This window comes from Dermacentor andersoni, chromosome 5 (genome assembly GCF_023375885.2).
Source record: "Dermacentor andersoni chromosome 5, qqDerAnde1_hic_scaffold, whole genome shotgun sequence".
Classification (NCBI taxonomy): Eukaryota; Metazoa; Arthropoda; class Arachnida; order Ixodida; family Ixodidae; genus Dermacentor; species Dermacentor andersoni.
Window position 1 is genome coordinate 86,836,471 of NC_092818.1, and position 15,321 is coordinate 86,851,791.

Sequence of the window (15,321 nt, forward strand, 5' to 3'; positions counted from 1 at the left end):
TCCGATGACGCTAATGCAAACAATCTGTACACGGCTTCTTTCCATAAAATTACATTCAGATAAAGTTGATCTCTTGAACTAGCGTGTGACAGGGCTTCACCAACACAGCTATGTAATAAGGATTCCATTTCGACACTAGACGCTGGCTGCTGTCAAAGCCGCGGGGTTCGTTCTTCCGTTTTATCCTGAGCAGCGTAACCAATGTTTTATTAGCTGCAACTGAGGCTTATCGTGACGTAAATATTACGCAATTATCAGACAGCTACGATCATTTCCGATCGAGTTCCACGCGCCGCTAACAGACATGACGGCATCTTCAGGGAGCCCATCGCGTTTCCTGCAAGGATGTTACAAACAAAACGCCCTTCTTGGCAGTGATTCCCACAATACACGCACCAGGTCGAGCCAAAAGCGTCCTACATACTCATGCTATAATTTCAATAAAAGGTTGCGGGTACAATCGATTCGCCATTACCAATACTTGCATACGACATCGAAGTAATCAGGGATGTTTAATGTTTTTCTTTTCTTTTTTTTTTAGCTGCACGGTGGCACACACGTAATCGACATTGGCTACAGTCGTGCTCGTCGTCAGTCGTGCCAGATACCACGCGGAAGGAGTCACGTGTGCTTACTGGAAAAGAGTCTTCTCCCTGCGGCTAGCGCATACTGTACCGAATCTGTCGCTCGTGAAACCAAAACCAGAAGCCAGCCTGTGAGTCCACCGCCGGTGCTCTAGCTGAATGCGTACACGGGGGAGCTAAACAATCGCGCCGCTATTTTCAAGGCTCGCGACCCCGGGGGGGAGGGGGGGGGAAGGAGGGGCGGGGGCGGCAAATTAAACGACCGGTGCGCGCGGTCTCGGCCAAAGCGGCCGCCGAGAACAGAGCAGTGCACCCCGCGCGGCGTGCTACACACACACCTGGCGCAATCAGCAGTGCCGCTTCGCGTGCAATGCGCGGCCTATTCGTGGCAGGCGATGCTTCGGCTCCACCACCGCCGGTTTGTGCTGGCGGCGGTATACGGGCGCATTGTGGCGGCCGCTTCCGGAGTGCTGCGGCGGGCCCGTCGGGTGTCCTTGCCTGGATGCCTGAGAAGGCGGCTACAAAAAGCAAGCGATCCATCAACGCCACGGGAACCAAGCTCTCTGCGCCCCCGACAACACAAAAGGGGCAGCAGCGGGGAGGGACACGCGCCCGGCGCGAGTTCTCGCACGCGCGCGCGCGGTCTCTCTCTCTCTCGACAGAGATGAGCATCCTCAAGAAGGCTCCTCCGCATCCCCCGTTATCTGGGACGGTACACCCAGCCAGCGCCGAGCGCGGTCGGCTATTACTGTCCGCGCATCTGTGTGTTTACGCGAGCGCACGCGCGAGTGCGGCCCGTGTGTGGCGCAATACCGAACGCGCGTGCCGCTTCTCCTTGCCAGGTTTCTGCGGAGCCGTTTTCATTGTGTCTGTGCGGGGGCCGTTGTTTCACGCGTGAGCTTCGTTTTAACCGCGCGCGCGAGAGAGGCACGCCAGGAACACGGAACTCCCCCCTGCGACTGGCATCACAAGCTGAGAGACGGAAAAGGAAAGGAAGAGAACAAAATATACATTCAGCTCGGGCGCAGTCCGCGGAGAGTTCAGCCAGCTGCCAACGCAATGCGATCAAGCGAAACAACTGCCGACCCACCCGAGCTCGCCAATGTAACCTAAGGGTTGCCACGGCTGCAAGCGAGCGACCCCTGCTGCCACAAATGGGCGTCATCTCAGTGTCTGTGCGCCTCCGTGCGTGTGCACTTTCGTGCACACGCGGACACAAGTAAGCCTGTGAAATCACAAAAGCTGTGCGCACAATCTTTCTTTCTCTAAGAGTGAGGCCGGGGTATTGGAACAACGGGTATGCGTCTGGCTTTAACATGCAGTTCCCATATCGTTTCAATAAAAAAAAAATAAGCGATACTGGGGAGGATGCTTGTGCATGTTTATGTCTTTTATCTCCTCGGCGCACAATCTTCAATAGTTTGCACCCCAATGCGACGTGCACTTCACAAGAATACCTTGCAAGCCGCTTCGATGCACGCAGATAGGAATACTTACGCGCTAACAAAAGGTCCTGCTGGTAACGAAGAGCGAGCTCGACAGGGAGCGCGCATTAACACAAAGGGAAGTTGACAGAAGCGTAGCTTCCATCCAAAATTTGGTTCGCAGGCGGTGAGAGCGTGCCTTGAGACATATTTACAGACAAAGAGGCACTTGGCGTGATTTCGGCTTCGACAAGCTGCGACGAAGAAAACTTGTTCCGCAACGCTTCACAAACGACGCAACATAACACGAAAGAACCGCTCGCCCAACGTTCACAGAACGTCAGAATCCAGTTCCTGCCGTCGTCTCAAAGCGTGTCTCTTCTGCTGCCGACTGCCACGTTGGATTCCCGTCGTCGGCAACTCGCGCCTCGATTGTAGGGCCCGGGCGGCTGCTCCTCGTTCGGTCGTTAAAAATATCCTCGCGCGCCGTTATGCGACGCTTCCCTCAAACAAAAGGCAAACGGCACTTGCAAGTGCGGTCACAACGAGAAAAAAAGGAAATGAAATAAATAAACGAGACGAGACAGAGCGGCCGGCAACATCGAAGCAGCAGTGGACACTGACAGAGCGGCCGGCCTCCAGAGCGCGGTGCTGAGGGGCGGCAAAGCTTTCGGCTAGATTCTTGCGGCTCACGCGGATGTCTTGGCGGCTAATGAGCCGAGACAGCGGCGGCCAGCACCGCCGAACTGAGGCAGCACGAGAGCGAGGAGTGGGGAGAAGGGCCTTCCGATCTGGCACGCGGAACAAAGCCTGCGCGTCGCGCCTTCTCCTCTGCGACGCTGCACACCAGCTGCTTCTTCTTCTTCTTCTTCTTCTGCTTCCATTTCTGCCTCCTGGCTAGACCCTCTGGGAGAACGCTCTCCATGCCTTTCTTTTCTCGTGTTCGTTCTTCGCATCGCCCTCCGCTGTGTGTCTTCCTTGCGCCGGCGATCCCAACGGAGATCGGGACGCTGCGGCTCTCAAAGCGACGAGGGTCCGCTGGCTCCACCGTCGCGCAGCCTCCTTTCCCTTCGCCGCGCTGCTCTCCTCGGCAGAGGCGGCAGCCAGACGGGCGTATATATCTCGGCATACGCCTCGCAAACTGCCTTCCGCCTCGTTCCCCTTGATCAGCCACCGTGCTACGCACAAGCCTGGGGGAACGTGGCGGAATCAACTACGAAATGGAACGCGCGAAGAAAGCGCGGGAAAAATGAGACCGTCGAAGCCGCGGTCGGTCGGTCGGTCGGGCGTTCTGAGCGTGTTACGAGCGCGGCACACTCTATTTCACTGCGAGACATGTTAACGGAGACCCATATCATCGCACGTGCAAGGAAAATACAACGATCCGCGACTGCTCACAGAAGGAAGCCGTAGAGGAGAGAAATAAGGTTCAAGCACTTTCGAAAACGCTTTTCTAAGCATGCGTTCACACCTCTGCGAATACTGCACCTGCTCACGCGTATTTTAACACGCAGGAGCGAACTGTTATTTGGTTGGTTTCAATGCTCTAGCGGTACGCTCGAGTTGCGTTAGAAGCCATGGAAGGATGCCTCAGTTTTTGACAGCTTACGATCACTCGAAAGGCACTCGGGCAGTCATATACTGAAACCCAACCGAGAAACCGCAGCAGAGCATCACAGCTCTCGCCGCTAGCGGGCTGTCTCGCCGTGTTAGCCTTAATGAAATCATGTAGCAACACTGGTACTACGCGGCTGCGCGCATGCACCATCACAAAAGCTACAGCACGTTATATCAGAACGCAGCAAGTCAGCAGGAGCCCGTATCAAACTTCATAGCAAAGTGTGACATTCAACGAAGACGGTGGCAACTTAACTGAAGCCGTTATCTCTTCAACAAACCTCCCTGCCTTTCACTTATGACCTCTCTCTCTCTCATCACTTCTGTTCTATCTTGCGTGCGTGTCGCGTAATATATAAATCGAATTGACTAAGTTGTTTCGGGAAAGTATTAAATCAGAAGTCGTACACCGCACGGCAAACAGTAGTTCAGTGCTTTCAAACAATGATGCTGAAGCAAACATCCAATTACAGCATTAACTGGATGCGTCAGTGCTTTATGAGACGCAGGTAAATAATCAACTGTAGAAGCGAAAGGACAAAAGCGCGCGATTAACGCAACTAATAAATTAAATCTGGGTAGGCATGATAAATCCATTTAGCATGTTTTAAACACAGACCTGTTGTTGTGGACAGCGCTTCGATAGAATCGCGTATTTATACATCTATTCTCCTGTTTGTTCACTAAAAGCGCGGGAAGAGTCCTGCGCTAACGACGTTCTGAATACAGGTTCATTTATTCCGTGACATGAGGTATGTCATGAGGTCACGACTCATCCGTGCTTCACGTAAAGCCCACACAAAGCTCGCGCGTAGCTTGGCACTCTTTTCAAAGTTCTGTTAATTTGTGTAGACGGGATCATCGTCTATTTGTCTAGATCAGCTAGCAGGCTGTATGCAGTAAACAATTTCAGTGCCGGAGGAATGGTTAAATATCTGCTGACCCGCCGCGGTGGTTTAGCAGCTATAGTGTTGCGCTTCTAACCACGAGGTCACGGGATCGAATCCCGGCCGCGGCGGCCGCATTGATATGGGGACAAAATGAAAAAAAAACGGCCGTGTTCCGTGCGTTAAGGGCACGTCAAAGAACCTCAGATGGTCAAAATTATTATGGAGTCCCCCACTACGGCGTGCCTCACGATCATATCGTGGTTTTGGCAAGTAAAACTCCAGAACTTTTTGTGGTTGTTGTTGTTGATCTGCTGATTCTTTCTTCTAATGTTGCGCTGTCACCAACTCATCGACGTTTAGGTAAACGTGAGGCGAATCACAGTAGGAAAAGGGAAAAGAGAGAGAGAGAGAGAAAGACCTAAGAATAACGCATCAGTCCCATGTCGGATTAAAGTTTTAGGAAACTGTTCTTGCCATCGTGGTATATATGTGTTCCATAACGGCAGACATTTAAAAATGCGGTTTACATTTCGGCGACCGCTAAGACGTCGGGTGGTAAACAGAGCGGGGTTTTAACGGCACTGCGACCTGCGGCATTCCGTGACCTGCTGGCGCGAATGAACGCCTCTAACTGAGCCGTGTGACCTCACTGCGCGCGCTGTACTGACGGTATGGTCTCTTTATGTATAAGCTTGGTCCTTATTTCCTCTCTAAAAACTGGGCAAGAAGCTGATGCTATTCCAGTTAACCTTCTAAATGACCCTTCGTATAAATCTATCTCGCTCCCCTCTAGGTAGCGATAATTTAGCAACTCAGTGAAAACAAGCACCTCACACTAAGACCGTGCGCATTCTACGAAAACGACATGACGCATGAATTGACGCATAAATTGACGCTGCCAAGTAGTAGCACGTGACGGAAAAGCACGTCGCGCGCGACGTTACATGAGCCTTATGGGACGCGGATTGAAGATGTGACACCGTATGACCAATGACAATGAAAGAGGAAAGCAGGCAGCAGAAGCTCAATTGACCGCGCTCTTCGAGGATGCGTGTGCATTAAGCGTGGCTAACGACTGTCAGGCACTACTCAAGTGGCGCCGCCAGAAACATAACAAACCTGCGGAATACTACCGCACTAATAAATGTGCGTGTCAGACAAAACGCTCACGTAAAGCCTGCTTTCCCGCGCGCTGAATTATATTTTGTTCTAAATTTCGCATTAGCTTGTAAAAGTGGTCACCAAAAGAAGCACTGCAAGAAGATACACTCATTTTGCTGTCATGCAGAAATATAAACGTATCTTGTGCGACTAGCCTGGATCCGCTGTGAAGCGGCTTTGAGAGAAAGTCGCCCGAACGAAAATAACTTAGACAACCAGAGCTGACAGACTAGCGAAATTAGTTATTCACGCTCGCTTTACGTATGCTAAAGTCCTTCAACTTCACTGCGACAGACGAGGACATTAGCTTCGGGACGCTCGTCCACATCCACACAAGGGACACCTTTCTCCAAATCAAGCTCGTCCGACACTGCGCTAACATTCCGAATATCCTAAAGCCTGTTCCATCGGAGACCGCTCTGCACACCTGGAAATGCGAACACGCCGGACATATGTCAGCGGCCTAACAATGAACGAGCGGCAATCGGAAGCTGCGCCACTTCTCTCGACGCCACCGGCGCGACGTCGCAGTGACATTTCATCCGGAGTGCCGAACCGCAAATCAACATTGCCGCTGGCGCGTGCGATGGGAGGACGCGGCAGCAGCAGCAGCATGCGGTGGCCGCTGTACTACTGCGCCACGCCGTCTGGGCCGCTCCTCTCCCGCCATCGGGACGCGCGCAGCAATGCCGGCGCTGCTGCGGCGGCGACTCGAGCGAGGAGGCACGCCGCGCTGGCCGCGGGGCGCACATGTTCGGCCGGGCAGCGGCAACGCGTTTTTGTTTTTTCTTTTCCCTCGGAAGCGGCGTGCGTGGCCGCCCACTCACCTAGCGTCGGCGAGGCTCGAGAGGCTGCGCGCACGGAGGAGCGGAGCGTCGCGGACTCATCAAAGCGGCCCGGGCCAGAAGAGTGGGCGAGAAGAGAGACGTCACAAGAAGGTTGGCTCCAGGAGACACGGGCGCAGGGGAACCCCACGGCGCGACGGCGGCGGCAACACTGGCCGCGGCGGAGGCGGCGGCGGCAGGCGGCGCGCCGTGCCGGCCCGGCGCGCGTGCGCGTCGCGCGCGCCCTCCGGCGGGCGCATCGCTCCCCATCCTCCCCAGCATCTTCCGCATCTTCTTCATCCCTGGCGCCCCGCCCTTGCTCCCCTCCGTCGCCCGCTCGCTCACTCGCATGCGCGCGCTCCCGCCCGCCCGCTCGCCGCGCGCTCTGTGCTTGCGCTGCGGCGGCGGCGGTGTGGATGGAAGGATGATTGCAGGCTGATTGTCGCTTGATTTCCAAACGCGGCGGCGCGCGTTCGCGGGCGCTCCCTTGCACACGACGACGACGGGCGCGGGGGAAATCGATCGCGTACTCTTCCTGTCACTGTTTGTGCCGCCCGACGTTGTGCTTGTGCGTTTTTGCTTTTTCTGCAGCTGCCTGCTGCCACTTTGGCACCTGACTTGTCAACAGGCCCGCACTGGGAGAGACCCGCGGGCGCGCGGCGAGACGTGCGCGGTCTCTTCCTCCGCAAGCCAAGAGCTTTTCTGTTTTTCCTTCTTTTCTTTTTCTTCTTCCACTTTCTCTTTTTCGATATGAGCGAGCAACCTGTTTGCTTCAGCAGTTGGGAAGGCCGTGACGCCTCAGCCTGGCGTGCGCTAATGGTATAGATTATTGGTCTGCCCTATTTTCTGCGAGGAGCAGTCAGCGCAAGACTCCAGAACGGTGTATGTTAAAGACGCCCTAACTGCGCCTGGCCTGGATATGAGAAAATAAAGACTTAGCAAAAGAAAGGGCTATCCTTCCGCTGGCTTAAGCACTCAAACACAGCTTCTTTTCATATATACGTGAGAGCTTGCGGAACCAAAATAGTCGCGTCAAGGGTACTGAACGTCACTAATGCAAACAGCGCGCCTGCAAATAACTTCACGCTCCCAAGTTCTTAGGGCGTGATAATGCATTGGATAATGCAAGTTTAAGAAAATAGTGTGCCATACAAGCTAAGATACGATGCACAGAACAGACATAAACATATATACTACATAAACATACACTACATTCACGTCGTTGTCTTGCCCCTCTGGGAACCATAAACGTTTACTTTTTCGTCTTCGTCCCCGCTAATGTGAATGGTGAATGGAATAGCGAATGGCAGGCGAAAAGCTAGGACGTTAATTTTGGCTCAAACACTCGCGTCTCAGAGTCGGGCGAGCCACTCGAACATGACATGAAAAACTTATCTAGCTTACAAAACCGACTCGAGGAAGGAGCCATATGGGCACAGACGACGTGGACAAGCTGGGGATGAGATTAAGCCCCGGTCAATTCCAAAGAGCACGTCCAGATCGTTTCCACACCGTCTGTACACTGAGTCATCTTCAAGGCCCCGCCGTTTTGTTCCCGCCGCGTCGACGTAGCATTTCCTCCAAGCCATCACTCTGTCGACGCGCGCGAGCACCGGACATGGCGTGTTTACTATTACGGCCGCTCGCGCACGCGCACAGCCATCGCGTCCGAGGGAGAAACACACCTGCTGACGCTCGGGCTCCTTAACGAGTTTCTCGGAGAAGAGAGAGAGCGCTTTCCCACAACCTCCCCCCTGCTTTCAGGGCAGGCGAGCAAACAGGCATGCAGGCAAGACCCACAAACGCGTGCCTCTCGCCAACCGCTCGCACACTCCTATTATACGGCCACACGCGGGCCTCGGCCACTCACTGCCGCGTCGTACACGGTCGATAGTTAACAGCACCTTCCTGCCACGCTTAAGTCTCCCCTTCAACGTAGAGCGCTGGCCTCCAAGAGCGCACAACGACGCAACGGCCGAGGAACACCGGCGCCGTGCCGAGGCCGCTCTGTAGGGCCCGCGAATCCTCCACCTCGCTGCGTCCTCTCTAGCATCACGGAGGTACCGTGGACACGCGAAGAGAGAGAGAGGGGGGGGGGGGGCGGGGGGCGAGGGAGAGAAGAGGGTGGGGGGCAGGTCACGCACGCGTGGTGAGCGTGACGCGATAACGCTCACGGCGATCTCGCATAAATCGTCGTTCGCGGCACGAATTTCCCTGCGCAGAGGTTAATGCGGCGTCACCGACCCACAGCTGCTCCACGCAAACGTAAGCTTCCTAACCTTCCTTTTTCCTGTCCGTGATGCCTTAGGGGCGACACCTCACCGTCTATGCCCGACATCGATCAGTGCGCGGTCAACTCCAAGATGGTGACGGGCACCTTGTGGACAATAGACTTATTAGGGTATCGCAGTGCCCATTTAAATATGACATTTCAGCCAGTGTTTACTCACGTGCGCTTCGTTCTTCTTAGTGATTTGCCCTTCGCTAGCCCCGTTGCAGTTGGACCACTATAGCTCTATATATCTCTATATCTCTACAGTTGCTTTTTCCCATTTCATACGTCGTGCCTCGCTAGCCACACCCCCGAGTCTTACAGGCTGGCCTTTACAAGTGCGCAGATTGCGCAGGTCAAATGCTAAGATGCGTTAAGGTCGCAAATCACGGGTGGACTGCTCGACCGCCACGAGGAAACCACCCCAGTGCGTCGCTGTCAACCCGCTACGCTCGTCTTCCCAAAACGCTCAGGTCACTTTCCGAACGAAAGCCGGACATTTCGCCCGTTCGTCACGCGAACTACCGCGGTCCACACACCGCTCGGCAGTCCCTGTCGGGTGCAGGCCTGCAGATACGTGAACGCTTAGCACACAGCCAGCCCTAACGCGCCTTGCCGCGACGCTCGCTTCGTTGACGGCAGCCAGCCAGCGCAAGTTTCGGCTGGCAAGGGCTGCTATCGCGGGCCAGCATCTGCGGCTTAGAGGAGAAAAACGGCGGCAAGGCAGCCCCAGCAATTAACTCACATCTCGACTCGGTTGCAGCTGTCGAGCCCTCCTCATCCTCCTCTTTCACCACAGTCCTCCCTCGCACCCAACCCAACGCGCGGGGCGCTCGCCTGCTTATACCGCTGCACGCCGCATAAACACGACAGCTCCCGGGTGCTGAGACGAGTCTTCTCCGCGACCGACACGGTCGTCGCCTATCTCCCCCCTTCCCACCTCTACCCTACCCTTCTCCCATCTCCATAGCGGGGCTCGGCTTCGGCGCATCGCACAAACAGTGTCCCCTTCTGTCTCTTGATCACGGTTTCTATAGCAACAATGCGCGGCAGCATCTCACTCATCTCTGCTGAGCATTCCAGCTTGCAGGGAGGGAATTGCCCACATCCAGTTGAACGAGGGCACCGAGAACGTAGATGAAATAGAAAGGTCCAAGGTGTCAAGCGTGAAATATGCCCCTCATGCGTTGACTTTACTTTAATGAGACGTACATCGCAGCATAGCGAGCACAGCCTCCGCATACCGTTACGATCCTTGCAGTGGCAGACCTCTTCATAAATATTGTGAAACCTAGGGCGATTACTTCCGAAGAGGCAAAATTGGTGTGCGCTTAGAACGCGCCCGTTTCCCAGCTACATGTCTGAGCCACTTAATCCCAGAAAAGTCTTAATTTCTAACCAATTCTGTCTAAAAGGGAGCAATGGCATCCAAACAGCAGAACAGTCCATATGTATCAAAGCAGAAAAGAAGTAACACGATGAACAAAGACGAATCAAGGAAACCTAATTCAGTCAACTGAGGTCTTCCGCGGAATAGTCACTATTCTTGTGGACGTAGTACGTACCTGCAAAACAAAGCCTAAAGGATCCTCGTTTTCTCTGCCTGCAGGCGAGCTACAAAGCCTGCTGTCATACCTTAAGGAAATGCCTATACCGGAATATTCAGACAAAGGGGCATCTTAAATCGACTTACGAAACCCTCTTTGCATACGATAGACGGAGCCCAGTACAAAATAATTAAATGAATGGCGAAAGTGGAAGGGGGGGAGGGGGTGCGCTGAACACAGAGGGTCGTGTGCACGCAACGCAAATTGGCAATACCACGCGAAGGAAATAACAGCGATCTCGAGCGTCCCAGAGATTCTTGAAAGCTCCTGAAAGTGTACCTGTGTCTTTTACAATGAGCGGGTGGTGCACCCCGCTGTCATAAACCTGACGTAAGTTTACTCTAGTTGGTGTCTGATCAAAATCGAGAAAGCTGTATGCGTGAATACGGATGTGTAAGAGCTAATAAATCTACATGTAAATTTATGTCCCGCCTCTCTCACACGCTCAGTGAGCTACTGTTGTCAACCCCGCATTCTAGGGCACAGCTCCTGCTGCTGCGGCGAGCGTCGACGTAACCGAGCGAAAGAGCACAGCGAAGGTTGTAAATGCGAACGCGGATCGCAGCGGGGGACGACAGATACGAGGAGAAAAGCGGAGGATGAGGGTATGGCGAAATCGTGAGAAGGAAAGCGTAGTGCGGCGATGATAGCTACAAGATGACGCCCCAGTAGCGCGCCTCGCCTGGGAGGTCTGTCATCGGCGGCGGCTGTGAATCGCGCGCACGCGTCACCCACGCGTTGCATCTCGCGATGTCCAGATTAGCGACACAGTCGCGTCACATTTCGCTCTCTTTGCAACGTGCCGCACGATATCGCGAAACGAAAACACGTAATTTCGGATTAGGGTGTATCTTAATCGCCGGTGAATTTTTTTTTTGCGCAGGAACACCACAGCTGCACGATGTTACGTTTCGCCTACAACGCGCGGTAATGCCGGCGCGGATGCAACGGACGCCGGGGCTTTGTTCAAAGCGGCGGACATTTTGGCCCGTCCGACGCCGCCGCGACGCCTACCCGCCAAGCGTGTCCAGGCGTGTTTCAGTGCCACGTGTCTTCGTGTGTGCGTGTGTGTGTGTGTGCCCTCGCTTGTCAAAGCGCGGCAGCCGGGGAGCGGAGTTCCCCGAATGAGGAGCCTGGAGGTCTCTCGGCTCAACAGTTCGCGCCGTCGTGGGCTCCTGCTGCGCCGTCCCGTGACCTTCATCCCGTGACCTTCCCTCCTTCCCTTTTGGACCGCGACGCCGAGGGTATAAGAGCAGCTGCCCCGGACGCCAGAGGAGAGGCTCCGATTTGTACTGTTGAGTTACGTGCTCTCCCGTCTCTCCACTCCGGTCGACCTGACCGGCCGCTCTTTTGCTATGTTAGAATAAACCAGTTGTTCTGTTACCAGTCTTCTCATGCTTTGCCGGGACCTTCGGATGCTTCCAGTGCCCCAGGCCGCCAGGCCAACGCTACCCTTGGGACTTGCGACCCATTGGCAATAACGGGCGTCTGAACCGAGACCCCAACAACTCGTGCCAGCGGTACGATTCCAACATCTGGTGGCAGCGGTGGGATCGCGACAACGGAGGCCAGCAGCGAAGAGATGCGGTTGACTGTATGCTGAGCAGCTCAACGACCATCCGGGAGCAGCGCAACGAGCCCTGTGTGATGACTGGTTGCCTGCAGCGGAACGACTGCGCGGAATTCTTGGCTGCGAGGTTTGGTGAGTGCGGGACTTTCTTCTTCTGAGTTTTGCCAGGCTTTTGTTAGTGTCAGAAACAGAGCTGGTAATTGTGGTTGTCGTTGCTACCGGGTTAGTTTGCGGCAAGACAATAGTAGGCAGTAGAGAAAGCAGCATTCAGAGCAGCCATGGATTTGAAGTCGTTGCGCAAACCGAAATTGCTGGAGCTTGCGAGAGAGTTGGGTCTGGATGTCTCAGACAAACTCAGAAAACCAGAACTGCTAAGGGCTATTCTTGAGTTAGAAGCTGAGGATGACGAGCTGTCGGAATGCCTTGAGACCATTGAGGAGAGGGAGACGGCAAAAAGACAGGAGCGCGAACGTAAAGAACAGAAAGAGAAAGATGAGCGCGAACTTAAAGAACAGAAAGAGAAAGATGAGCGCGAACGTAAAGAACAGATAGAACGAGAGCAACAAGAGAAAGAAAGAGAGCGCGACCGTCAACACGCTTTGGAAATGAAGCGTCTCGAGTTAGAGATGGAACGCGCTCGTAATGGAAGTCAGGCACACGGTGCAGGAGAACGAGTATTGTTCAAAATGACTGACCTGATGCGGCCGTTTAAGCTTGGAGAGGACATTGGTTTGTTCCTGGTTAACTTTGAGCGAACGTGCGAGAAGCAGGGGTTCTCTCGGGAAACGTGGCCACAGCGCTTGCTCACTTTGCTACCCGGCGAGGCGGCCGACGTAGTCGCTCGCTTGGAGAGAGAGGAGGCAGAGGATTTCGACAAAGTGAAATCGAGTCTGCTAAAAAAGTACCGGCTGTCAGCGGAGGCGTTCCGTCGGAAGTTTCGGGAAAATGAGAAAGGCAAAAGTGAGTCATATACAGAGTTTGCGTACAGGCTTATGTCAAACATGCAGGAGTGGCTCAAAGAAGAGAAAGCGTTTGGTGACCATGAGAAAGTTCTGCAGTGTTTCGGGCTAGAACAGTTTTATAGTCGGTTACCTGAGAACGTGCGGTACTGGGTCTTGGATAGGCCAGACGTTAGTACGGTGGCTAGAGCCGCTGAGTTAGCCGAGGAGTTTGTGACGCGTCGGGCTCGCGGAGCTAAGGACGGTCAAAAGGGGGAATTTGGCTCCAAGTTTGAGAGGCCGAAGTTCACACCCTTGAGAGCAAAGGGGGATACACGTAGTGCGGATGCGAGTGAAAGCAGTCCGACCGAACGTAAGGAGACGGCGGCAACCGAAGCCGAACGCAGAAAGCGGTTCGAGATGAGGCAAGCGCGCGTTTGTTATACGTGCCAGAAGCCGGGTCACTTTTCGGCGCAGTGTCCGACCGAACGTAAGGAGACGGCGGCAGCCGAAGCCGAACGCAGAAAGCGGTTCGAGGCGAGGCAAGCGCGCCTGTGTTATACGTGCCAGAAGCCTGGTCACTTTTCGGCGCAGTGCCCAGAAACAAAACCAAAAGTCGTGTTTTTGTCTATATGCAGCACTGACGAGAACATGAAGCTTCTCGAGCCTTACATGCGAGACCTCCTCGTGAACGGGAAAGAGTGCCGAGTGCTTCGCGATACCGCAGCCACGATGGATGTAGTTCATCCCTCTTACGTAGAACCCGATATGTTCACGGGCGAGTGCGCATGGATCAAGCAAGCAGTGGAAGCTCATAGCGTGTGTCTGCCGGTAGCAAAAGTGCTTATTGAAGGACCTTTCGGAGCACTTGAGACGGAGGCCGCAGTGTCATCTATGCTGCCCCCCCAGTACCCGTACTTATTTTCAAACAGGTCCGATCACCTCCTGCGCGAGAAGGGGCTTTTGTTTGGTGAGGCTAGCGTTCAGGCCTTAACCAGATCGAAGGTTCGGGAGCTCGCTGAAAAGGCGGTAGTTGCGGGGCCGACGTTGTTGAACGATGAGAAAGGGTCAGAGGCGCAGCAAGCTAGTATTCAGAGCACGCCCGAACGGGATAAAATTGAGCCTGTAGCGTTAAAGGCACCAGATACTGGAGAGGAAATTCCCGATGCGGGAAAGTTAGAAGAGCTTCCGATCGAGCTTCCGGGACTAGGCTCAGTGACGAACAGGAAAGACACCGATCAAGTCATTAGTGACTTAATAAGTAAAGCATCGCTGTCGCCTGAGCAGAAAACCGAACTACACCAGCTCTTACAAGAGTTTCAAGGTCTGTTCTCTGAGAGGCCTGGTAGGACTTCTGTCCTTACTCATGACATAGAACTTACCTCCCCAGAGCCAGTACGATCCAAGGCGTACCGGGTGTCACCCCGCCAGAGCGATATTATGGAGGCTGAGGTAAAGAAAATGCTACAGCTCGGTGTTATTGAAGCGGGTGAGAGTGATTATACCTCCCCTTTGATTTTAGTTGAGGTACCGGGCAAGGAACCTCGTCCTTGCGTCGACTACCGCAGGCTTAATTCCATCACTAAGGATCAAATTTATCCGATCCCTAACATCGAGGAGCGCCTTGAGAGAGTGAGTAGCGCTCAGTTTATTTCCACCCTAGATCTTGTCAGGGGTTATTGGCAGGTTCCACTTACAGAAGAGGCTAGTAGGTATGCGGCATTCATTTCACCAATGGGGACATTCCGTCCTAAAGTTTTGAGTTTTGGTTTGAAGAACGCGCCATACTGCTTTTCAAGCCTCATGGATAAAGTGTTGCGGGGACAGCAAGAATTCGCTTTACCGTATCTAGACGACGTAGCGATATTCTCCGCATCCTGGCCTGAGCATATGGCGCACTTGCGGGCAGTGCTAACCCGCCTGCGCGATGCGGGCTTGACAGTCAAGGCTCCCAAGTGCCAGTTAGCACAGGCCGAGGTTGTCTACCTCGGACACGTGATTGGTCGGGGTCGTCGCCGCCCCTCTGAAATAAAGGTGGCCGCTGTGCGAGACTTCCCGCAACCGCGCACGAAGACCGATATTCGGTCGTTCTTAGGTGTCGCCGGCTACTATCAGAGGTACATCCCCAGGTACTCTGATATCGCGGCACCCCTAACGGATGCTCTAAGAAAGACAGAGCCGCAAACAGTCGTCTGGGATGAGACGAAGGAAAGAGCTTTTAGCGCCCTAAAGAGCGCCCTAACAAGCCAGCCTGTGCTACGATCGCCCGACTACACAAAAGGGTTCGTTGTTCAGTGTGATGCTAGTGAGCGAGGCATGGGCGTTGTACTGTGCCAACGGGAAAATGGAGAAGTAGAACACCCCGTCCTGTATGCTAGTCGTAAGCTGACGAGTCGTGAGCAGGCGTATAGCGCCACCGAGAAAGAGTGTGCGT

General features: G+C 54.2%; 1 protein-coding gene across 7 annotated transcripts in view; it reads right to left on the reverse strand.

Annotated features, from left to right (window-relative positions):
* Positions 1–15,321, reverse strand: part of LOC126530845 (poly(rC)-binding protein 3) — a 421,321-nt gene that overhangs the window by 238,139 nt on the left and 167,861 nt on the right. The window contains exon 1 of one of the 7 annotated variants that reach the window (XM_050178143.3): positions 6,504–7,663. The exons of the other annotated variants lie outside the window; for them this stretch is intronic. The gene's annotated coding sequence lies outside the window, so the exon portion shown is untranslated. Of the gene's footprint in view, positions 1–6,503; positions 7,664–15,321 lie in introns of those variants that run through there. 7 annotated transcript variants of the gene reach the window in all.